General features: G+C 35.2%; 1 long non-coding RNA gene across 1 annotated transcript; it reads left to right on the forward strand.

Annotated features, from left to right (window-relative positions):
• The first annotated feature begins 8,522 nt into the window (after positions 1-8,522).
• Positions 8,523-27,520, forward strand: LOC145090112 (uncharacterized). Its single transcript, XR_013701428.1, has 2 exons — positions 8,523-9,083; positions 27,305-27,520. It is a non-coding gene; the product is annotated as an uncharacterized LOC145090112 (long non-coding RNA).
• The last annotated feature ends 134 nt before the right edge of the window (positions 27,521-27,654 follow it).

Below are 27,654 nucleotides of genomic sequence, written 5' to 3' on the forward strand. Positions count from 1 at the left end.
TGGGGACATGATTTCCTTTTGATTTGCCTCTTGGAATCTTCCCAAGTGTTTAAGGTGAATAGGCCTTTTTCTATGTTACCATGCTTTCGACTCCACTATAGAGCAACATTCTCACAAAGTATAGGATGGTCATGTCTACCTTGGATTTATCGTCTTTCACTCTGATAGCATGACGGGGACCAGCAAAACTCATTGAGTAGGTTAGGGTCACACTTACCTCCATACTTCAGTTGTTTCGGTTCTTCCATGTGGTGTCATTTTTGTAACAGCTCCTCCGGCAAATCGCTACCTTGCACAAATTCACTTCAGTTGCCAAAGCAACAATCATCTCATGAACTAGTTCCAAAAGGTGTTGATCAATTCAAGGACTTATTCTATGACATTGATGGTCTCCTCCATTCCATCACTCATGTCGCTTATATTACCAACAAACTGATCGACATTATCCTTTCACTCAAGGATCTCACCAACATTAATATCCACCATTATAAGCTTGTTTCAAAGATTGCCTATGCATCTACCTATTCGTCCCTCTTCTTGGACTTCCTTCAATTCTCCTCAAAGATAGGGAAAATGTTTATTACTTTACTTGCTCTTTTCATGGTTAACTTTTCTTGCTTGCTCGAACGTTGCTTTGATACCACGTGTCATAGGATGACTCTTGCGACTAGTCTATCTCATGTGCCACTTAGCTTATCTTCGACTAAGTCAGGATTACTATAATTCCTTGGGTGTACTAACGACTTGGAAAGCAAGAGACTAAAGCTTTTAGAGTTACTACAAATGACTCCACCCTTATTTATAGGGTTCTTACACCTCCTTAAAGGAAGGATCTAGATCCCAATCTTTCTTAATTATTCTAGATTGTTTCTATATGATCTTTAAATTTACAAGGTTCTAAAATATTCTAAACTATGCTATAATGTCCTAAAGAACTCTAGGATGTTCTAGGGTCTTGGAGGTTACTCTTGTATGATCTAGCGTCTTCTCAAGTTCTCTCATTACTAATGCACACTCTTGGATGTTAACCTCTTCAAATTTATGTATAATGTCCTAAAAAGATTGAATGCCCAAAAATATTGAATGCCCTAAAAAGATTGAATGCCCAAAAGATCGAGTGCCATTCTAAGATGTTGACCTCTTCAAATTGCTTGGTTTATGTTTCTAATTTACAACTATTTTCATAAGTATATCATATAAATAAAACAAATCACTATTAGAAAATTATAAAGTTGCATTTGCTTATACTAAGAAATATAAAGAAGAAATACTAAACTGTGAAATACTAGGATTTGATTTCTTTAGTTATGATTTTGTTAATTCTACTTATATTCACAAAACCACCATAAATTTTTTGCTTCCATGTTTTCTAACAATATTTTTTAGGACTTGGAAGTTTCTTTTGTCCTAATTAATTTGATTATCTACCAAAGGGCCTCTACCCTAACAATATCGAAGTGTTTGAAAATGTGTACCTCCCCTAAGGGCTTAGGGATTCAATTCCCGTCTTGGACTAATGTATATTTAGGAGTTGGATTTAGAAGATATGTGTTTTAATCGTTAAAAAAAATTGATTATATATGCTTATATAGGTTATAATGATGGACTCATTTCCTTAGTGTTAATATTTTACTTATTTTGATTATATTTATACATACCTGGTTTCCAGACTTCTCGATGTAATTTATGATCGATGATTTCATTCTTTTGATCGATTATTCAATGGTGGTCTCTTCAATTTATTTGTTTAGGAATCGAACTATCAAGTGTTTAAAGCGACAAAGGTAACCATTTTATTAATAATATGCACTTCGATCTTATGATTTTTTTTTGTTTTTTTCAAGCTTAGGATTTCTTTTAAACCGATAATATGAAATTCGCATGATTTCTTCTGTTTTTTAGAAGAAAAAAAATTGTTTTTGGTGGTGGGATTTCAACACCATTTGACCTTGTTGTTAGCTCTGGATCTACTAATTACTAATTAAGGATTTTTTATTTACTTTTGTAGGAGTTGGTGCTTCCACTGGATAAGGCAATAAAAAAGGAGTTGAGAGAATGTATATCTAATCTAGTGTTGGCAATGGGTTCAGTTCGGGTTCTTGTTCAACCCTCATATTAAAAGGGTTGAGAATCTCAACCCTAACCAACCCCGTTTAATTTATTAAGACAAAACTGCAAATTTGGTCCCTGTGGTATGCATTTTTTTGTGGTTTTAGTCCAAACCCCGACTTTTTTGGATTAGTGGTTCCATTTTTCTTTCATTTATTTTTTAAATCTAATATTAATTTATTTATTTTAATAATTAAAAAAATAAAAAGGGGCTCTCTCTCTCTCTGCATCACGAAAAAGAGGAACATAGTTTCTACCCCAAAATCCATTGTTATATATCGTGTTTATCTGCATCTTTACGCCTCAATTTGGATTTGTTTTTCATTTTCGAAATCGATTCAAATGGGTTCACATTCTTAGGTAGGATCAATTTTTCTTTTTTGGAAATCAATTAACAGGTAATGTGGAAAGCTATATGAAGATGAACAACTGATTTTCTGGGTTTGCTCTTCAAGAACAATCAAAATTTTGGGTTTGGTTATGGAACTAAAAATCAATGTTTGAATCAGAAAAAGGATTATGGTTCTTCAAGAACAATCGATTTCTGAAAATTCGATTTCGTATGTGTGGTTGCATACCATTTATAGGTTTAGGGTTAATGGAATCAAAGAAATAAAGGATGGCACTTAATAAAATCGAAGCCGAATCATTCCATAACTTGATTAGGTCACGAGAATCATAGCTAAAATAGAAGGTGAATCGAGAACACGATATCATGAGAGGCTCATATCTGCAAGTTTGGAATCAAAACCTGATAAAGGGGATCGAACACGCCATGGCTGTATTTTGTGTGTGTGTATGTTGGATCAGCAAGTCTGTATTTCTGTGCATGTTGAAGAAGATGAACGCAGAAAAGTATTATGGTGCCTGAGGTTTGAAGATCGGGATGTGGGTTTTGATATATTTTTTTTCGGGTTCATTTTGTGCTCTTCCATTTGTGTTCATAATCACCTTTAACCTCCACCTTTATCAACCCAAGAACTATGTGCCCAAGTGATTCAGCAACCTACAATCTTGCTTTGCTCCTTTCTGGTATCGGAAGTAGGTAAGAAGAACACAATGTTAGCAAGGTTCACGAACCTATAGCCACCGCCTCGATCTTGGATGGGTTCTATTTGGAGAGAGAGAGAGAGAAAGGAGGTGGGTCCTCTCAATTTTTAATTATTAAAATGAATAAATAATTATTAAACATTTAAAAAATGATTTTAAAAATAGAAAATAAATACCCCAATGGTATTTAAGTCATTTTAGTTTATTGAGGGACCAAATCCGCAACGAAATTAGCTCAAAAGGACCACTAATCCAAAAAAGTCGAAGTTTTGACTAAAACCCCAAAAAAATGCATACCATAGGGACCATTTTTGCAATTTTGTCATTTATTAACAAATAATAATAATTACAATATTGTTCATAGCACTTGCTCGTCATATCAAAATGGGATTGTTGGTCAACAGGGATGATGTGGAACTCTGTCTTCAACAACAAGACCATCTGTATCTCACATGTTTGTAACTTATCAGCACAAACCAATTTGTAAACTGTAATGAAATATAGCCAAACTACCCTTGTAAGAACCATTGTGAAACATCCCAAAATATAAGAAAAATTCATCGTTCTTTGTTATGGTGTTACTAAACCAATAATTATGAAGTTTTATGCAAAATACACACTTGTAACAACAAGACCATCTGTATCTCACATTCATATTGATTTTGTAGTTAGGAAAGTAGACAACATAAATGGCATACAAAAATGGAGTTGAAACCAAATTTCTTACCTAAAAACCGCTTGAGATCCAACTAATTTTTTAAATATCAAGGTGATTCAACCTCAAAAATGTGTTCTCACTCACGGGTGTTAGCGTCATGGTTTCCTCACTCCGGTTCAAAGGAAACTTGACACTTCCACTTGTCGAAACGGATATCCTATAAGGCAATCCATCCTTTGTTACCTGTCCTTTCGATCCTCACATACTAAACCTACGCAATGACCTCAAGAGATTTATAAAAAAGGACCACTGTGAGCAACAAGTTGTTTCGGGATTTCTTGGCAGCATACGAGGATCAAAAAGACAACAAATGAGAGAAACGGAATACACTAATGAACATACAATCCAAACACCCTGGATAACATGATTCATCAACACCCTTTAGGTGGCTTAGACTTGCCTATGTAACACCCATTTTCCAAGATGGATCGATTTAGGGTTTTAAGGAGTCAAAAGATTGATTTTTGGATAAAGTCAAGTGTCACGACGTGACCATAGGGTGGTCACAACGTGGCAAGTGTAACATCCAAAAAATACAGGTAAAATTTTGTTTTAAAATTCATTCAATTCATAAGAGACCGATACCAAAATATTCAAAAGAGTCACACTGTAACATATTATTAGAGTACAAATCACAAAATCACTAAGTGAGGAAAATCATAGAGTGATGCGGTGCGATCAGGCTGGGCCCTTCCCCTTCGAACTGGAAGTACCTAAAACAGAAACTGAAAACTGTAAGCACAAAGCTTTGTGAGTTCGCCCCAACATACCACATACTAAACATAAGTACTAAACAAACATACTGCCAAGCGTATTTGGGTGTTGGCCTACCCCTTCAGTCAATTTCAACCATATACTGCCAAGCATATCTGGGTGCTGGCCTACCCCTTTGGTTTATCTCAACCAGATATTTCCAAACATATATGGGTGCTGGCCTAACTCTTCAGTCTATTTCAATCGGATACCGGGTCTATTTCACCCCTACTACCACATAATATCATAACACTAATCACCGAGTTATCAAGCAAAAACCAACATGACTAATAATTATCACAAAGATAATCTTCATGCTATAACATAACTAGTGGGTCGGCCTTGGTGCCTTCAACCCATGGCTACTATAAAGGAAGACTCAACTCAGACTATGGGTATCAAATCGCACTCAACGGATGACTCACGAACTCCTCTCCTATCATACAAGCACAAAATCCTAATTAGAAGTTAGGTCACAATCTAACCCAAAGGTCCAAAATCCCAATACTTGACTTAAGGCTCCTTTACCTTTCTCTTATTGGGCCTCCTACTCTCCAAGGCCTAAAACCACTAAACCCAAAAAGGCATCTAAGCCCACCATAGGGCCTTTAAGGCCCAATATGGCCCAAGGACCCCAAACATGGCCTTAGGCCCAAAAAAAGACTTGCTACACTCAGGTGGGCCCGAGGCCTAATTTTCTCAAATCTAAAGCCCAACACCAAACGAGCCCAGAATCTTCCAAGCCCATAGATCGCGTACACGTGACGTACTTGGCTTGTACGCCTACGCTGGTGTTGACCAAGGTCGAAGCGCTGACCTAATACGCGCATCGTACACTTGAGGGCGTACTAGTCTGCCAACCTAAACCTAGCCCCATGTCTTAATCCGTTAATACCTCACGTCCAAAACATAGATCCAGAACCCCATAAACGTTCTAAGCCATAAAGTTGCAAACTTTATGCTTTTGCATGCAAGGATGGGGCTCAAAACATGAATCAAGTCCTTAAGCACACTTGGTTGTCCCTAATACTTGCATGGTTGAGGCTTAACCATCAAGATCAAATTTTTATGTCTCAAAACACATCTAAGAGCTCAAAATTACGATTCATATGATATATTGTTCCTCAACTCCAAGAATCCAAACTATGGGACCAAAAGATGACATTTTCTACCCTAAAACTAGATCTAAACATGTAACGGTCAAGGTTCAAGCTTTATACCTTCAATGGGTCAGAAATGGTGCCAAACTTCTGGATCTACAAGCTCTTCCTATGTGCTTCTTCCCAAGCTCCCTTATTCTTCAAAACTCAAAAGAATCACCAAAAACTCTCAAAGAAGCTCACAAATGCACTAAAGGTGGCTTAGGGTTCGAGATTTGCACTTCAAGGGAAATGGAGGTTGTAAAGGTAAGGAACTAGAGGACTTAAGGTCCTTAAATAGGGTGCAAACCCTAATAACTAGGGTTTGCTTCAGACATTAGTACTCCATGCATACACCACGTACGCCCAACGTACGTGGTTAAGATCCGCGACCAAATTCGTGGCTAGTACGCTATGCATACTTAATGAGTACGCCCCATTTACTAACCAAGGGACTAAAATGAAAGAGATTTTACGTTAGGGACTTAAAAGGAACTTACCAAAACTTGGATGTTACAATTCTCCCCCACTTGAATCAGACTTCGTCCTCGAAGTCCGCTGCTCCAAATAACTTCGGGTAATGCTCCCTTATCTCATCATCCGGCTCCCACGTCCACTCCGAACCCTTGTGGCGTTGCCATTACACTCTAACCAGGTCGACAACCTTGTTAACCAAGGTTTTCATCTTCCTATCGAGGATCGCTACAGGTCTCTCAGTGTAGTTCAGGCGGTCATCCACCTGAATGTCCTCCAATGGAACCAATGCAGAATCATTAGCCAAAATTTCTGCAGCTGCGAGACATGAAAAGTATTGTGGATCTGACTAAGATCCTCCAGTACTTTTGGGGCCCAACTTGCACCGCTTCCTGAATCAGATGACACCTTTACAAGGTGACACCTTAAGGAGAACCATATATCCAACCTGAAATTCCAAGTTTGATCGATGCTTGTCGGCATAACTTTTCTGCCAAATTTGAGCTGTCTGAAGTCTGCTACAAACCTGTTGAATCAACCCGGTCGTCTTGAGTACCACCTCGGTACTCCCCTACAACTCGTTAACTGACCTCGCCCCCACATATCAGGGTCCTGCGTTTCCTCCCATAGAGCATCTCAAAAGGAGATAGATTGATACTGGCGCGGTAGCTATTGTTATATGAGAATTCCGTTAACGGAAGATACGTATCCCAACTACCACCAAGATGGTCCGCTCGCTCTGACCATCCGTCTGTGATGGGCGTAAAAACATGATTTTTTTACTTTCATTTTGACTGTAATATCCACCGTAAACACTAAAAGAAACCTGCAATTTTGGCATACTCAACATTTTTTTGCCTATAACTTATAGGCTATCTCAACCACCTTATCAAAAAGCTAGTTTAGAAATTAATTTATAATTTAATATAAACTACATTAAATTGCAATAAGTTCAAAAAGTTAAGCGAGTTTATGTACGTCAAACACAAACCTTGATGTCTTATTGTAATTGATGAAAATACGACTTTCTTACATTTAGCCCTATATAATAGTATCGAAAGATATAAAATTAATATATTTTAGTATTTTAGAATACCTAAAATATCATTTTTTGTAATATATTAGCCCCTGTCTTGTAAAGAAAGAATTGTTATATTGAGAAGCAATGAAGAATAACATATTTGGTTGGTGATTGTAAATGAAATATCGATTCAAGAACGAATGGTATTCCTCAAAAACGTATGTTTTTCATTTTCGGGTAGCCACTGTTTCCTTCATTACTTTCTGTAATGAATGAAAATGTTTTATTTTGCCATTTATTGATTCGTTTTAATTCGTATAAAATTGCAACAAAATCATCAAAACACATCTAAATCACAATCAAGTAATTGGGATATTTAGAATATATTATCAAACAATTATAGGATAAAAGAAATTTGCAAATTAAAAACTGGTTGGAATAATAATAATAATAATAATAATAATAATAATAATAATAATAATAATAATAACTAAAAAGGTTACCCTGCTACGTTAAAAACTAGTTGGAATAATAATAATAATAATAATAATAATAATAATAACTAGAAAGGTTACCCCCGCTATGCGGGAGCCAGAAGCTTTCAATGTTGTTTCCGAATCGATAAATATGACAATCGTAGATAGTGCAAGGATGAAAAAAGCTGGGCTTTGCCCCGGACCGTTTTTTTTTTTTTTCATGTTTTTATGAAAAAATGTAAAAGTTTTGACCCTAAGGACTAGAAATGTCAAAATGGCTAAAAAATTAAAGGGGAGAGATTTAACAACTTTTTAGAAAAATGATCAGAGTTGTCAAACCGTTAAAGTTTTATGGCCAAACTTTAAATATTAAAAGGTTTCTAAAAAGTATAAAAATATTGATTGCAAGGAAAAAAAGTGTCAAAATGGCTAAAGAATGAGGAGTAAAGTTGTCAAAAAAACATCCAAATTTACTATTCTTAATTTTGAAGCCAAACAATAATATAAAGACCAATTCTGCCAAAAAAATAGCACCTAACATTCATTTCTTCGATATATATATATATATATATATATATATATATATATATATATATATATATATATATATATATATATATATATATATATATAAAGTTGAGGACTTAAATTAATTCAAATATAAGAGAGAGGTAGGTTGAGGATAAGGAAGGAATCTTAAAGGACCAAAGTTGTAACATGAGATTCAAACTGCATAACAGTCGTCTTTGACTTTGACTGCGTCGTTTACTCAAATGAATTTACTGTAGCAGGGATTCGATACCGATAAGCAGATGATATTTTCCACAAATGAAACACATCTTTTCTTTATACATACACACAATACATTAGGGTTAGAGCGTCTTTCTGCGGCGCTGGCGCAAGTGAGAGATCGGAGAAAAAGAGAGGGATGGGAGAACGTCGGTGGTGGGTGTTTTCTGGCGAGCATTAGGCTTTCCGGCAGAATTGGGTTTAGACCCAGCTGCTTAATTTTCATTATAGTTGATGATTTCGGTGTGTAGACGCCCGGGTTCTTGCCGCTTAGACAGAGAGAGATCGACAACGTGTGTGGGTGTTTGGCTTATTTTCTGTTTAGAAGCCTTTTCCGATGATCTCCGGTAGCCTTGATTGAAAGTAAACACGGTAGAAGACACATGGGGATGTATAGAGCAAAGTGGAGGCTGTCACCCCAGTTACACCGAGCATACGGGCATACCGCCGCATACATTGTGCATTAATGTTCAGGTTGGAAACTCCATCGTGTTACGAATCCTTTGTTAACTTCGATGGCATAAGGAGACAATACTGTCATACTGGTGGGAGAGGTACGTTCTTTGAAGTTTTTTATTAATTTCTATATGTAATAAAATAATGCATAGGGATATAATTATAGTCCTTAGTCTTTTAACACTATTAGTTTTAACTTAAAAAAAAACAAATCATTCAAAATGCATTGTTTGTTTATTACTATTAATTCTTTAATACTTGTTCCAATAAACAATCGAAAGAAGATTCCCTGCAGCTAAGAAATATATAATACAATATACCTAAATGAAAAAAATATATGGATAATTAGCATATGCTCGTTCTTGTACAAGGCTCTTGTGAACTGTGAAGATTTCTTATCTTCATGATATTTATATATTTATTACTATATATATCAAAGCTCTTTTTAGCTGTAAACATTACATCAAAGTCAAAGTGGCGTAAAAGTAGTAAACATTACAGCAAAGTCAAAGTGGAGTAAAAGTAGTAAACAATAGTCATAGATATTGAGGAACTAGGAGTTAAAATAGGAAAAAATTTAGTGAGCAAAAAGAAAAATTTCAAGTTTTTTTTTTCCTCGGATATATTACTATGCTTGATTTTATGATTTTTATTTTCCTTTTAGATTTTTTTTCAATTTCTTTAAGGTGTTTCTTTAAGGTGTCATCACAATAGATAGTTAAGTTTAAATATTTCTATTATCTATTGTGTGCATGATTAATTCTGGATCAATCATTTTAGTTATTTTAATAAAATAATTAATTCATATTAAATGCTGAAAATTTAATATGCATTATTTATGTGAATATTATTTTATAGTTTTTTGATTTAATTACAAAAGTGTCACTTTGTAAAGTAAATTAAAAAATAATTTTTGTTTTCAAATGTTTTGGTAATAAGAAATATTTTCAATTAGTCCACCACCAATAACCACCCGTCACTACCAACTACCACCCACCAATCACTACTAGCACCTATCACCACGACCAACCTACACCACCTATCACCACCACCCGCCACCACCACCCCACCCATCACCCACCAATACAACCACCATTGACAACAACCACCCACCATCACTACCACCGACCACCATTACCCACCATCATTACCAACACAAGCCACCCACCAACCATCATCCATTACCACCACCCGTCTTCACTACCCATCACCCACTAAAACCACAACCACCACCACCCGCCACCACTAACCACCAAGCACCATCCATCACTACTACCCACCACCATCACTACCACCCCCACCACTGTCACTACCACCAACTACCACCCCCACCACCAACACCCACCTCTACCACCAACCACTACCACCCACCACTATTACCATCACCCACCACCATCCATCACCACCACCACCTGCCTCTACCACCCATCACCACCACTTGTCACCAAAACCATCACCACTACCACCCACCACCACTACCCATTACACATCACCCGCCTCCACCACCCATCACTACCGCTCGTCACCATCATCACCGCCACCCGCCACCACCATCTCTATTATCAACCACTATCCACCCACATCATCACCACCTACCACCACATATGATTTACGTCGAAAAAATTTGTTTCCGTATGGTGCTAGGATATTAGTTTTTTTTTTTTTTTTATTTCATTGCAATATATTTGGAGATTTATAACCTCAATTGTCATGCGATTGTAAGGGTGGTGCAAGGATAGGAGGGGTGAGGCATGAGGCCGTTAGGGTAAGAGTATTTTCGTCTTTTTAGGTATAAAGGGACTAAATTTGTGATATTTGGTAAACTACAGGGACCATTTTGAAATTTGTTTGAAAAAGTGAATTATTTGGATTAAGGGAGGGCTCGAACGCAAGACCTCCACCTCTTAGGTAGCCAAAGCTTCAACCAGTTGAACTACATGTACAATTGGTTTATACTTTCCAAATAGTAATTTAGATAATAATGAAAACGTTAAAACATAAACAATAAATAAATTACAAAAACATTTTTTACATATTTTTTTTAAATAAAACAAAATGTATTTCAATTGTATTATAAAAAAAATTTACAAACAATTTGAATGTATTTTTATGTATTTATTTTACATAAAATGTATATTTTTTTTTCTTTAAAAAATACGACTTCGTATAAAAAATACGTTTTCATAAATAGTAATGATTAACACTACTCATGACATAAAAAAATGTATAAATTCTTTTGGATCGATAGTTCTAAAACCGGTGTTAAATATTAGTATACAAAAATATATTTTTTAAATACATAAAAAAAATATATTCTATGAAAACGTGTTTTTTATACGAAAACATATTTTTTAAAGATATAAAAAATATTTTACGAAAATGTATTTTATACGAAACTGTATTTTTTAAAGACAAAAAAAAAATACATTTTATGTAAAATAAATACATAATAATACATACAAATTGTTTGTAATTTTTTTTATAAGACAATTAAAATACATTTCATTTTATTTAAAAAAAATATGTAAAAAATGTTTTTTGTAATTTTATTGTTAATATTTTAACGTTTTCGTTTTATATAAACTATTATTTGGAAAATATAAACGAAATATACATGCTGCTCAATTGGTTAAGGATTTGGTTATTTAAGGGTTGGAGGTCTCGAGTTCGAGCCCTCCCCTTTCATTTAGCCAATAAATTAATCTTTTCAAACAAATTTCAAAAATGCGCCCTGTGGTTTACCAAATATTATCAATTTAATCTCTTTATATATGAAAAGACGAAAATGCCCTTACCTATTAACAGAGTTAGTAAAAAGGGTCATCTGTATAAGTTTTGCAAACCATAAAGACAATATCAAAAAATAAAAATAAACAGGGACTGACTTTGTGACTTTTAGCAAACTATAGGGACCATTTTGTAATTTTCTCTTCTTTTTATATTCTTAGAAGTCTTTTATATATATATATATATATATATATATATATATATATATATATATATATATATATATATATATATATATATATATATACTGGATCGTTCATCCTGAATGGGTTTTGTTGTTGGCTAAATGCACTGGATCAATTATTTAAAAGATTTGACAATAAATTTGTTATAATCACCTTGTAGTTGCTTCCACTAAATTTATCAATGCACATTTAATTCTAATGCGATGGCATCGTCTTCATGCAACTTCTACATTGGACCTACATGTTTGTTGTTGGCTAAATGCACCAGATCAATTATTTAAAAGATTTGACAATAAATTTCTTATAATCTCCTTATAGTTTCTTCCACTAAACTTATCAATGCACATTTAATTCTAATGTGATGACATCGTCTTCATGCAACTTCCACATTGGACCTACATGTTTGTTTAATTCTAATACGATGTCAGCTATTGTGTGGACGTGTGGACAATGTTATTCTATGATAATTACTAAGAGAATATGTAGTTTAGTAATGTGAATACGTTCAACCTCACATAATTATCGTCAATTTCATGCATTCTCACTAATTCTTATTCATTTTTGCTCTCATGCATCGTTTTTCACTCAATTTCATTCTTACAGAATACGACCCAATAAACATTCTGACAATATTCCAATAGAATGAGAATAATAATAAAAAGTCTATAATAACGTTATAGACGATTTATTTAGTGAGAATGTGTGATAATTACAATAGTTATGTAAGATTGAACATATTCACACTATCAAACAACATATTTTATTTGTCAATCTCACAGAATAGCCATGTCCACATGTCCGCACAATAGATGTCAATCCATATTTGAATCTAGTTCTCTCTCTCTCTCTCTCTCTCTCTCTCTATATATATATATATATATATATATATATATATATATATATATATATATATATATATATATATATATATATATATATATGGAAAAGATCAAATGAGAACCACTAAAAGTTAAGAACCATTTCATTAAAGGTATTTTTGTGTATTTAACATAAACAATAAGAAAACACACAAAAGCTTCATTTTAAAATCAGATCTATCTTCTCAAATGATAAATCCTTTCAAACTCTTTGTTGATCTATCTTCCCTATCACCACCACCACCTATTATCGCCGACACCGCTGTTTCCGACCGCTTAACCTTCGCCAGAATGGCGAGTCAGTCATGTTTTTTTTGCTTCAGATCTGGAACCACAACAAAAAATGACATCACCGAGGTGTTTCTGCTTCGAATCTACCATCGACCGCCACACCACCGCTTGTCATCTCCGACAACATAATTCAGATGACTTTTTTTTGTGTTTCTTGCTCAAATCTAACCAGATTTGAATGATTCTACTGATTTTTCTCATCTTTGATTGAGTTCCCAGTCTAGATCTTTCGAGATGTGGTCAGATCTAGAGCCTCCACTTTCTGATCTGCCATCAATTTCGCCTCCACCTTCAGATCTAACACTTTTTGTCATCGGAATACTATATCTACCACCAAATCTTCCATACTGATGTCTAGATCTACATGCTCCGGTCCAGATTTTCGATTTCTGCCCCACGATGTCTAAATTTGTGAGGTACGACAATATTGAAAGAGTTTCAACGAGATCTGTGTCATGTTCGTCACGTTGCACATTTGGTTTTGTGTTCTTGTAACGACCTAAAAACCAAGGGTAAAAATTTCATTTATAATATAACTAAAACGTAGATACCATTTATTTCAAACATTCCAAATCATCATTAAGTAAATCATTTATCAGAGTTTATCCCAAAATCATTCATTGCGAAAATCATGGGGGTGTGCACTGCGATCAATCCGAGTTCTCTTCTCTTTCCAAATCGATGATACCTGAAACCAAAACTGTACACCGTAAGCACAAAGCTTAGTGAGTCCCCCAGAGCATACCCACACATAATCCACATAATACAAAACATATTAGCTATAAAAGCTATCTCTACCGCATACCACATATCAATTAGCTATAAGGGTTACCTCTACCACATAATACAAATCAATTAGCTATAAAAGCTACCTCTACCACATATCACATATCAATTAGCTATCAAGCTATCTCTACCATTAGCCACAAAGGCTATCTTTACCATTAGCCGCAAGGGTTATCTCTACCTTTAGCCACAAAGGCTATCTCTACTATTAGCTAGAAGGCTATCTTTACCGCATATCATGCATACATACATATCACACACCTCTACATAGCAAGTATACCGACTATCATAAAATGGGTAGCCTTGGTGCCTTAGACCCATTGGTATGGTGAGAAGTGATGGGTTTTGGTCATAAGAACATCCTATGTGCTCATACAAACCCTAATGCTTGGATCTAGGTTTCTCTATTGTACATGCAATTTATCCAAGACTATAAACCCTAGATCTAGCATATGATAATCAATATAACATATAATTAGGTTTTAGATCATACCTTGATTGTTATGTAGCAATAACAATCTCAAATCCTTTTTGTATTGACTTTAGAAAATTTAGAGTCACAAATGTCACTCCTCTAATGGTTCACAAACACCAAGAGCAAGAGGATGAAGATGAAAAGAGAAGGAGGCTGCCCAAAACATGTGGAAACCCTAGAAGGAAGCTTGTCCACGTTTTTGAGGCATAAGGGCACCATATATAGTGAGGCTATTAGGGTTATCTAACAAGGAAACCCTAATTTGGATGCTTAAGCCCTAAGCAACCCATTGACTCCTTTCCTTAAAGGCCTTGGACGATTTCTAATGGGTTTCCCCATAGAGTTCGTCCACTCCTCAATATAAGGCAATCCATAGCCCAAATTGCAATTATCTTATAATTACAATTCCTTTAATTAATCTCTTTTAGTCACAAAACTAATTACCAATTAATTCTTGATTAATATTAATTAAACAATATGATTTCTCCTTTAATATATTATTCTCATAATATATTAATAAATCATATTTAATCCTTTCTCTCCATAATTCATCCTATCAAGTTGCTTTGGTGAAGGCAACCCAAAAGGACCATGCACCATCGGGTCAAGTACATACCAAAATAGTTATGGACTTAGACACTAATCCAACAGTCTCCCACTTGGATAAGTCTAACAACTATTCTGCGTATGACTTCGGATCCCGATCTGCAATCGTAGCTTTCCAAAGCCGTTGTCAACTCTGATCTTATCAGATACGCGTGTCTTTTAGATAAGGGATCATATGAGACATGATTTCTAATCATTCTCTCTGTACTATTTCTCGACTTCCGATTTATGACGACTGACTAATTGAACAAATCAAATTAGCCCTAGCCGGCCGAGCATTTACGTTTGTCATCACTAAATCATCGAGGGGCCCAAAGATATTGCTTTTATCCTACTTTGGATAAAAGGAACGGATAAACTTTGATTCAATGCTCGCTTGCACTCACTCACTGAATCACACACAACAATATGTTTTATGACCCCAAGTTACTGATGCGTTTACATATTATCAATGTGCAACCGATTTGCAAGATACAACTCACACATCTCGGTTTCAAGAATATAAGATGTTATCGTCTCACCAATCACTCGTGATACAATTCATGGAGTGATCCAAATGAGCGTGTGTTTAATCCAATGCTCAAATCATATTCATAAGCACTCATGAACGTTGCAGCAAACATTTGCTTATGTCTAATACCTTTTAGACAATCCACACACCAATTCACGACAGTCTTTATTCATACCTACTTCCAACATATGAACGACCGTGGCCCGTTCGAATACTTTGACTATTCTCAACCAATTAAATTATTCAAGAAGTCAAAACATGCAAAGTGAAACACAAGAATAATACTAATCCCATATGGCCTCAAATCTTTGAGCATAAATAAAACACCTTTTATTTATCACCATATCGATTACTCATTATTTGTTGTTTCGGGTAATCAACTTCTTACTTGAATTATTACTACACTTATCCCATGCTCCTAGCATGCACATAGTGTTTAATTATGGTTCTTACTTTGTGAAATAGATCAAATGAACACATTTCCAATCATACTCATTTCACAACTCCAAATCCTTTTTCATAAGTGAAAGAATATCAAATTCTTGCCACTTATGGAATATGCTAGATTCTAACATTTTATGCAATGATCCTTTTGTAATGTCACAGCACTAAAGTCACAATGACTATTGCCAATGAAATTACAAAATCCTCTATCGGAGATTGTTACAATACAATTCCTTAGATACGATATCTCTCACTCAAAGTACATTCTTTTGAACATCCTTTTGCATAAAATTTTCAAATCTAGACATAGATTTTCAATATCCAACTCCCAATATGGAAACGTTTCCATGTTTTCCATATGACAACTCATTCTTAATAGAATCTTTTCTATTCATAATAATGTCGATATGGTCCATCCAATACTATACTTCCAACTACTCACAAGCGACCAATCCTCGGCGAACTTTGGATTGTCCTTTGATAGTTGTTTAATTATCTTAGTCAAAACCGATTCTTGTCCTTTTCCCTCTAAATGCGCTAGACATTTGGAAAATTTTAGAATGGTCAAATATTATAGCATTTGCAATCCATCCTATACCCGAAGCGTATGGGACACGATGCATAATGTCTTACATAAAGATTTGATACTTTATCAATCTTTTGCCATAATATTTTATGTGCTACGTTCTCAAAATTCGAACTATGAAGAGGAATGTCGTAGTCATAATCAAAATTTGTGAACATACTATGTTTCCTTGACTGAATTTATTAACATTCCACAACCTAAGCCTTTAGATTTGAAATGAAGCATAATATCCTCTCCCTTAATTATAGCAAAACAACTTTTCAACTCTTGCAACTTTGCAAAGTATAACTATTGTTTTCTATAATTAATATTGCTAACTTGCAATACTTTCCATAATAATCATACAATCATAACATTTATGCTCCCACTATCATGATTATTATTATAAAACATAAGACTTATGCTCCCACTAGCTTTGACATGTATTCAGAAACCAGCTTAACTTTCAGAAAACAATACCTATTGAATTTCTTAAGTTCATGTTTCTAATACCTAATGCTTTGATAATCCTTTATCTAAGCTTATACACCTTTCCCTTAGATAGCTCATATGTGTGTCTAAACAATTCAGACCAATTGCCAAATCTCACAATTCGAATCATGGAAAGGGATACCGTAACCATAATCGAATTCGAGAATACAATTTTACAATCACTATTTTCTTAAAATCTCTCTTAGTGAAAGCATTTCCTCAAAGTCACTTTCATGAAGGAGGGAATCGTATGACACTTAGATTTTAATGATGTATGTGTTCCTATCCATGTGAATTTGTCAAAAACAAAGTTTACGACGAATTCAAACTCATATGGACCGAACTTTCTTAATCTTGATTTCTTGCCTTATGGTAGCACGGCTGCCCACCATGTCTTCCAAGTAGTTAAGCAGCTCACCTTTTCCTATTAATGTACTTTTCATTGATCAAGGTCCTTGCCTTTTATGCATTCAAATGAGAACTCATAGGGCTCACATGCATAATTAACTAAATTGGAATGGCACAGAAACAATATTGTGTCAACACGATAGGTTGTAAACCTCAACTCGTGTGCTAGTGATGATCAATAAGGTCTATTTTGATTTGTTCTTGAAACCTTTCAAGACCATTAAGACTCCCACTGACTCCTTGACATATAAGATTCTCTTGTTAATAAACATTTCTTGACAAACAAATATTCAAGAGTTAGTGTAGCTTTTATCAAGACAAAACACTTCATAACTTTGGTCCTAGTTGGTCTTTGTCTTACCCAAGACATCACAACTTTCCACATTTGATGAATGTTATAAACATTCTTAATACTTGTCACTCATTGTCACAATCTTAACTCTAAGACTTGTTTGGAACGAAGTATCATTGACTTCTTGATTTTAACCATTTCTTTAATTCTTGATTCCTCTTCTTAGACATGCAATTGTACTAAGACTCACTTAGAGGATCAATTGAGATATGGTTCTTAATCATTAAGACTTATCATAAAGCATAAAAGGTACTCTCCCTTCTTCTTAGAATGGAGAAACTTTTATCTTTCTGACTACTTGATTCTTCTTATTCATTCTGCTATTGATTTAAACTTTTTCAATCAATTCAGAATTACACTTAATCTTATAAGTATAATCATATTTACTAAACTTTTAGTAAATCATGACGAATTACTCTTATGGTGGACTTGATCAACACGCAACTTTGTGTACTTGATCTCCTAGTCCTTCACTTGACACTTTGTCAATGAATTAGTCTAATTTCCAAATATGAAATTTCTCATTCATCGTGTAACCAAATTGCATGATTCAAAGTTTCTGTCCAATTGAAACTTGGGTGATGAGAAACTCTCCCTATTTGGTAAATTCTCGACATTTCCACAAATAATATAATTAAGAATCAAATCCATTATTGCTAATAATAGAAACATTCAAACATCAATTTTTCATATACGTCATTGCAAGGATAAATAAATAATATAAAAATCAAAATTTATTTTATTGCGGAAAAATTTGTCCTTACAATGCAATTCATTTAAAAAACTATGCTAATACATATTTCTTAGCAATCTAATTCTAACTCTAAGTAGTAGCTCAAGAATATAATCTTCAAGTAATGCGATCGAAATCCATTTCTTCATGGTTAGATTCTGCTCACTTCTTCCCTTAAGCTTCCTTTTTTTCTTCGATCCTACAAAACATCAAATGTAATCTTATCACATTATGTATTAAGAATCTAGAATAGGAGCTTAAAAGAGTTAGTCAATGGATTTTACCTAAAGCAAAGCCATATATTTTGACTCTCCCATCTCTTAGATCTCTTAGGTAAATAGGGCAGCTTCGTCTCCAATGCCCCTTCTCTTGGCAATAAAAGCAAATTGACTCTTTTGGAACAGGACATGGAACTACTTCAGACATTGCCTTTCTCTTATGATCAAACTTTTCGATCATAGCATGTCTTTTGTTGCCATTGTCTATATCCATAGAGTTTTTGAAGGCAGATTCACCAATCAACTTTGCTTTTCTATTGCGCCAAACCATTGATGATTCAGCAGTAATAAGCATATAGGTGAGATCTATAAGGGTCACGTTGCAGTTCATCATATAGTACTCTCTTACGAACTCACTATATGAGTTAGGAAGTGATTGAAGAACCCAATCAACAACCATCTCCTCACAGACAACAGATCCCAGCATTCTTAACCTATCAATGTGTGACTTCATCTCTAGGACGTGTGCACACACTGACTTTCCTTCTTTATGTTTACTTGCCAAAAGGGCTTGAGTGAGCTTGAACTTTTCAAGCCTTCGAACTTATGGGTTAAGGAGAATTATTGGAGGAGGTGGAGGAAGAGAAGCATGATCTCTTGTTCCTCGATCGAATCGTGGAATATCATCTTCATGCGGAATGCTTGTTCCACAGGATTTAGGAAGACCATAGTTGTCGCACTTTGACATCTACAAAACGGGAGAAAATGAATTCAAGTTAGTTGATCGATTGAGTCCTTAGTAAATCACCCAAATGAGACACTAAGGCTAGGACCCAACACAATATTCCACAACTCGGGAGAGGGATGCCGTAACCCTAATTGCAGAACATTTGAAGGTAAGTGAATGACGATTTTAATGGCATGTTTAAATCTCGATATGCCCCTCATGTTTGTGATTGGGATGCCGAGGATCACAAAGCGGGTGTGAATAACCATGCAAACTTACATGGTGCCCTCACATGTTACAGTCACCTATTCGATGTGCCGGTAAACCACACACGCTCCACCAAACTATGACAAACATTGAGTCACCCTTTGCCACCTTTGCTTAGAACCATTTAGTGTGCCGGTAAACCACACACGCTCCACTAACGTCTTCGCAAGGCACAAAGTGTAATTTCATGGAATTGCATCAATTCACTTTTGCCTAAGTAACCAAGATTGGGAATTTATAAAACATTTAGTTACTTTTGTATATCATTATACTTATAATGGAAGGTTTTGTCCTATCCGACCCGTTCGGCTAACGACCCTCCACTAGTCAAGAGTGCGGTGGGTAAGAGTGGATACCCATTCAATCGCCATTTTATAGGCAATTTCCTTAAACACCCCTTATAGACTCGCTTCGTGAATGAGGCCTACTAACGGTAAGACTGACTTTTACTCATACATATATATATATATATATATATATATATATATATATATATATATATATATATATATATATATATAATGTTAGACTTTTAATGTTATATATAGTATAAGGTGTATTTTACACTTTTAAAATACTAGGTTGTCAAATTTAACGATTATACTTTTAATTCTATTAAATTGTAAACCTAAACTTTTATGGATTTATTAAATCTCTTTTAATTATACACCTTAATTAATTAATAAAACCATAAGGGTGTGATTTGAATTTTTCAAAACAATACTAGGGTTTTAGAATTTAACATTCCTAAATTAAACCTTTTAATCAACTTTTAAATTCCAAAACTTGAGGGCAAGTTTTGAAACATTTAAAAACATTTAGGTTTAGAATTAAGTATACATCAAAATTAAACTTTTAATCAAAATTTAAATTCCAAAACTTGAGGGCAAGTTTTGAAACCTTTCAAAACATTAGGGTTTCAAATATTTAAATTTCAAAACTAAACTTTTGAGTTCAAATTTAAACTATAAAACCTAAAGGGGAAAATTGAAACTTTTTATAACATAAGGATCAAATAACAAATAATCTAAATTAACATTTAATTACATAATTATCCATATTTGATTTATTTAATGATTTCTTGCAAAACAATTTACCAATTTAATCAAAATAATTAATCAATTATCACATAAGGAAACAAATATTTTATTAATTGATAAATATCTTCAATTAGATCAAGAATATACTCATATATATATATATATATATATATATATATATATATATATATATCATAAAAACGGATTTATATTGATCTAATATGATAAAGGCAAGTATCTCAAAGATAAACAACAAGAAATCCCGAAATCCCCTCTTTCTGACGCATGAACTCGCCGAGTACCCATATGGACTCGCCGAGTAGGGGGCAACTCGCCGAGTCCATCATGCAGAACCACAAAAATCGAATTTTTTCAACATACAAGGCATCAATACAATAGAAACCAATCAAGGTTCTGATACCACTGATAGGTTTTGGTCATAAGAACATCCTATGTGCTCATACAAACCCTAATGCTTGGATTTAGGTTTCTCTATTGTACATGCAATTTATCCAAGACTATAAACCCTAGATCTAGCATATGATAATCAATATAACATATAATTAGGGTTTAGATCATACCTTGATTGTTATGTAGCAATAACAATCTCAAATCCTTCTTGTATTGACTTTAGAAAACTTAGAGTCACAAATGTCACTCCTCTAATGGTTCACAAACACCAAGTGCAAGAGGATGAAGATGAAAAGAGAAGGAGGCTGCCCAAAACATGTGGAAACCCTAGAAGGAAGCTTGTCCACGTTTTTGAGGCATAAGGGCACCATATATAGTGAGGCTATTAGGGTTATCTAACAAGGAAACCCTAATTTGGATGCTTAAGCCCTAAGCAACCCATTGACTCCTTTCCTTAAAGGCCTTGGACGATTTCTAATGGGTTTCCCCATAGAGTTCGTCCACTCCTCAATATAAGGCAATCCATAGCCCAAATTGCAATTATCTTATAATTACAATTCCAGTCCCTTTCGTTTAATTAATCTCTTTTAGTCACAAAACTAATTACTAATTAATTATTGACTAATATTAATTAAACAATATGATTTCTCCTTTAATATATTGTTCTCATAATATATTAATAAATCATATTTAATCCTTTCTCTCCATAAGTCATCCTATCAAGTTGCTTTGGTGAAGGCAACCCAAAAGGACCATGCACCATCTGGTCAAGTACATACCAAAATAGTTATGGATTTAGACACTAATCCAACAAGAAGAATCACCTCTCGACTGCTGAATTGATAAGCTGAAATCAGACATATCCCATACGCTGCTCCTTTTCAACTGCCCATAATCATCTGGTGATTAACTTGACATAAACCCATAAATACCCTCAGGTCAACCCTGGTCAAAGTCTATGTCTGTAGTCAAGGTCAACAGTCCATATTGACCTTGACTCGTTGGGTTCCTTGCTTAACTCGTCAACTCGCCGAGTCACCCGAGAGACTCGTTGAGTTCCTTGATGTTTACGGCCATAAACTTCCTACCGAACACCCTTGACCGTGAACCCTTGGCCGTGAATGAGAAAACCCTCCCGACTCGCCGAGTCACAAGAGCGACTCGACAAGTTCCCACATATTCGGTCATTTCCAGTGGGATTTAAGGCCCCAAACTTTAGATCCATATTCTCCTAGTGATAATACCACGTAAAGTTGCCAACTTTGCGTTCATACTAAGTCTTATAATGCCAAAACCACATCAACAAGCTTCTTAAAAGTCCCTAATGCATGAATAAGAATTAGGGTGCACCAAGGAGACAACTTTATGACATTTGGGACCTAAAAGGTCCAGATCTGGAACCATCCTTGTGATAGGTCCAGATCCAAACTTGGTTCCATTTCTTCAAGGATGGCCACGTCACCTCATATCGCATATCAGCCTTCAAACTTAGAAAAAACATAACTCTCGCATACGAGCTCCGTTTTCGACATTCTTTTTTTAACGCGTAGGTAAAATCAAGATCTACAACTTTCATTTAGACTCCGTCGACTAATTCTCGACCGATCTCAAATTTAACAGTAGGAGGCATTTAGACTGTTAAATGACTGCGAAGAATTCGTAACTCCTTCATATGGACACCGTTTTTGTCTATATTTTTACCGTTGAGTTCCTATTAATGAGATCTTTAACTCTCATTTAGGTCGCGTAAGCCAAAAACCACTCGAACTAAAATTCGAGTTTCGGGTCGTGCACTGCTAAGCCGAATCTTCGAAAAATCATAACTTCCTCATACGAAGTCAGATTTGGGAGTTCATTTTATGGATGTTCTCGAGTTAACATATACTATAACTTTGGTTTAGATTGCTAAGGCTAAAAATCGCTCCATCATAAATTTACTATTTACGCTTCCCGGCGTCGTGCCAGTTTTGCCGTAAAACTTCGACGAACCATAACTTATTCGTTATAACTCAGATTTCGGCGTTCTTTATATTTACGGAAACCTTGAGACATATTCTACAACTTGGTTAAGACTATTTATTATAAATAATCTTTTGCCAAAAAGTCGTTTTCGACCTCTATTATCTCTAAATTGACTAGCCCGGATCTACGGGCGTTACAATGAAAGTTGTAGAACTAGTAAAAATAATCAACTTTCATATAAAGACTGTTTTAATCTGACTTCCTATGAGGAAGTTATGATTTTTTCTAAGTTTCAGATTAGCAGTAGACAGCTAAAAACTCGAAGTAAAGATCGAGCGATATTTAGCCGAAACAACCTAAACGAGAATTGAAGGTCTCGTCAATAGTAGTACGACGGTAAAAAGTCTGACGAAAACGGATGTCGGATAAAGAAGTTATGAATTTTTAACGGATTTTCCTGTCCCGATCTGTTAAAAATAATAATATTAAAATTAATGTCAAAATTAGCCGGCGAAGTCTAAACGAAATTTGTAGAGCATAATTTTAGCTACGCGTGCATATAAAGAACGTAAAAAACGGAGCTCGTATGCGAAAGTTATGGATTTTAGAAGTTCGGGGCACAAAAATCGAGAAAAAAATGCAAAATCCGAGAAATTTCGCATGAAATTAGTGCCAGCCACATCATCCCTCGCATGCAGCCTCCACATGTTACCTCCTGATAGGACCGAGGTTTGTTGTGTCGCCTTTTGATTGGACCAATTCCACGGTCCACTAAGCCTCGGACACCTTCGCATGACCCTTAGACCTTCGTGGAGCCTGCCCATTGGACCGAAGTTGGGTCCAGTCCAAAGCTGCCATCTACGAGCCGACTGTTTCGACCTTCGCATCCGAGCCTCGCCCTTCTGCCGCGTATCCGAGCTTCGCTGCAACCTGGCCCTTCCCTCTTGCTTCAGATCCGAGGCTCGCACCTATATAAGGGGTGCAAGACCTCCCGGGTAAATGTTAGAAAATTGCCACTTTTTACCCCTAAACTTATATTTCTTCTACTTCCACTTCCCCCGAAGCCCCGGTATCAATTTTAGCACCCGAAACACGCCCCGAAGTGCCCGAAGACCCCAATAAATTTATCTTTTCAGTTTGAAGCCCTACCTTCGCAGAGCCTGGTTTAGAAGAAAGCTCTCGATTTTTATAGAAGAAAGCTATCTATAGTAACGAAGCGCTGCACAAATTACTATTTTAACCCCCGGTTATTTCAAAGTGAGTTCCATATATAGGAACAATTGTATGTTATGTTTTATATGTGCTATGTGCTTTTTTCCGTATTATTATCTCGTGTTGTTATTTCATGCTATATTTGTAGCAAAGTTATACCTTTGACCATGTGATCAGTGAAAGGACTTAGATTCACGGTGGTACTGGTATGTAGCCTCTGGCCATGTAGAACATGTGTTGTAACAGAATGACTTCTATTCTATGGCATTGACAGAAGGTTAGATGTGACATCCCCAATTTCACGGCCAGAAAAGACCGATTTGTTTATGCTTTGTTTTATAAAATCAGGGTAAATCCTTTTGATTAAAAGATTTGTGGAATTTGTTCCCAAAACAAAATATGATAAAATTTATCAAAACGTTTCTCAAAGAGAATGTATTTTTATTAAATAATAAAACCTCGGGATGTCATGTTCGATACAGACCAAAAACATAAACAATATAAAATAGACCTTACAACAGTTATTTGTAACTACTGATCTATAATCCAAAATCTCTCATCAAGTCCACCAATTTATACTCTTGTGCCATTACCTGTAATGCAAAGAAAACTGAGTGGGTCAGGCTTGGGAGCCTGGTGAGCATATAGGGTTTTCATCCCACAGTAATACATTTATTATATTCAATTATCAAACAATCAACCCAAATACTCATTCCCATTATCTCCTTTATTTCTTAAGGATTTACCCTAAGAATCAACTATCCTCTATCCATTTATTCCTAAGGATTGACCTAAGGAATTGACACAAAGTCCACCACTACCAAGGTCCACAAATTACGACTGGTAAACACTTAGTTCAACATACTTAACAAACACCTAGTTCTAATACTCCTAGTGAACAATTAATTCAAAACATCTGGTGAATACTTAGTTCTAAAACACTTAGTGAGCACACTCAGTTCAACAATACCAAGTGAACACATCTAGTTCAAAAATACTTAATGAACACATTGAGTCCAAAAATACCAAGTGAACACATAGAGTTCGGAAATACCTAATGAACACATTGAGTCCAAAAATACCAAGTGAACGCATAGAGTTCTAAAATACCTAATGAACACATTGAGTCCAAACACCAAGTGAACACATAGATTTCTACAATACCTAATGAACACATTGAGTCCAAACACCAAGTGAACACATAGAGTTCTAAAATACCTAACGAACACATTGAGTCAAAACACCAAGTGAACACATAGAGTTCAACAATACCTAATGAACACATTGAGTTCAAACATACTTATTATTTCGTCTCACATCAACTATTTCATCTACCCATGTTCTACCCAACATATTTGTAAATGAAAAAACATATACAGTTTAAATCTTTTAAAACATGTATAACACATTATTTCAACATTTATCTCAAGTAAACAAACAATGTATAAACACCTAGCACATACTTCATAGCAAATACTTTATATCTATGCGGTAGAAGAAAGTGAATATACATTCACACATATAACAACAAAATATACACATAACACGTATGTCGTATAAAATACTTTGTATTTATGCGTTAGAAGAAAGTAACCACACACTCACTTGGTTAGACAATGCTCGGACAGCATTACAGCTCTAAGAGTAGTATTCTTCGGTGAAACCGGGATATCTTCACACACCGGGTTTCTCACGGACAGAGCTTCGACTCGGAAACTCTTTTCTTCTCGGGATCTTCGGGCTTCGGGACTTGCTTCGGGTCTCGGGGTTGATACCGGGGCTTCGGGGGTTAAAATAGGGCTTAGAGGGTGTATCGGGAGTGGGAGAGAAGGGATGGAGCAACCATAATCGACTGACCCTTCAAATCTATTTATAGGGCAAATTTGGCCCTTGCCACGTCGTGACACCCTTTTTCCACGTCGTGGGCTTGGGCGTCACTGCATACGTCATTGCAAGTTGCATCTGGGGGACTCCCGGAGGTGTCAGGAGATTTGCCACGTCGTGGTCTCTGACAGTTTTGGGGTTTCGCGCCCCGAACTTCAGATATTCATAACTTTCGCATACGAACTCCGTTTTCGACGTTCTTTATATCGACGCGAAGGTAAGATTATGCTCTACAACTATCGTTTAGACTCCATTGGCTAATTTTGACTTTATTTTTAATATATTATAAATATATTACTTATATATTATCTTTAGTAGACCGGGATAGGAAAACTCCGTTCGAAATTCATAACTCCTTCATCTGAACTCCGTTTTCGTCCGTCTTTCCGTCGTTGCACTACTATCGATGAGATCTTCAATTCTCATTTAGATAACTAAGGATAGATATCTATCTACCTTAAATTCACTATTTACGTCGCGCTGGGTCGTGCCGGTTCTGTCACGAAACTTCGATAGGTCATAACTTCTTCGTTATAACACGGATTTTGGCGTTCTTTATATGCACGGAAACCTTGTGACATATAACTTGGTTAAGATTAATCCTTCTAAATAATCTTCCATCAAAAAGTCATTTTTGATGCTTATCGTCTTAAAACTGACTAGCCCTAATCTACGGGCGTTACATTAGATAGGACTGGTATGTAGCCTCTGACCAAGTAGAGCATGAGTCCGTAAGAGAATGACCTGTATTCTATGGTATTGGAAAATGGTTAGACAGGGCTATAAGCCTAAAATCTACCAAAATGTTAATCAGAAATTGTATGTCTTCTGTGCCATTTTGGCAAAAGCTTTATTGATGCATATCAAGTATTGAAATCGTTATGTCTCATTGATCGTAAATCTTTGAATCAAATCTTGAGTTGATATTGAAAGTCTGACATATGATGCGCATATGCTATTATTGTTCTTGTTCCTCTTTGCTTCTGTCATATTGGTATATATATAAGGCATAAGATTATATTGTATCTATTTATTGAATTCACTAAGCGTTATCACTTATCCCACTCAATGTTTAACAATTGCAGGTGATGAGTATCCAATATAGTTTTATACTGCTGAAAGATTTAGAATAGTTAATACTATTTCTCTGTATTTAATGTTCATGTATGTATATGAATAGCAGATTCCTGGGTAGATATGTAATGTAATAAAACTTAGTTGGTTTGTATCCAATCTTTTGTAATCGCTTTATCAATATAAAATATTGTTTTATAAATATGCATGTAGCATGTTTTGAGGAAGCAACTTAAGAGTAATGTTGGAATAATATGAAAATTTGGGTCTTTCAGAAATAAGAAAGTTGGGGTCTTTCAAGAATCGTGAAAAAAATAACAACAAGATCTAGATCTATCAAAAACCGATCTAGATCTAGTAA

Source organism: Lactuca serriola, chromosome 1 (assembly GCF_051521515.1).
Source record: "Lactuca serriola cultivar US96UC23 chromosome 1, Lser_US96UC23_V15, whole genome shotgun sequence".
Taxonomy (NCBI): Eukaryota; Viridiplantae; Streptophyta; class Magnoliopsida; order Asterales; family Asteraceae; genus Lactuca; species Lactuca serriola.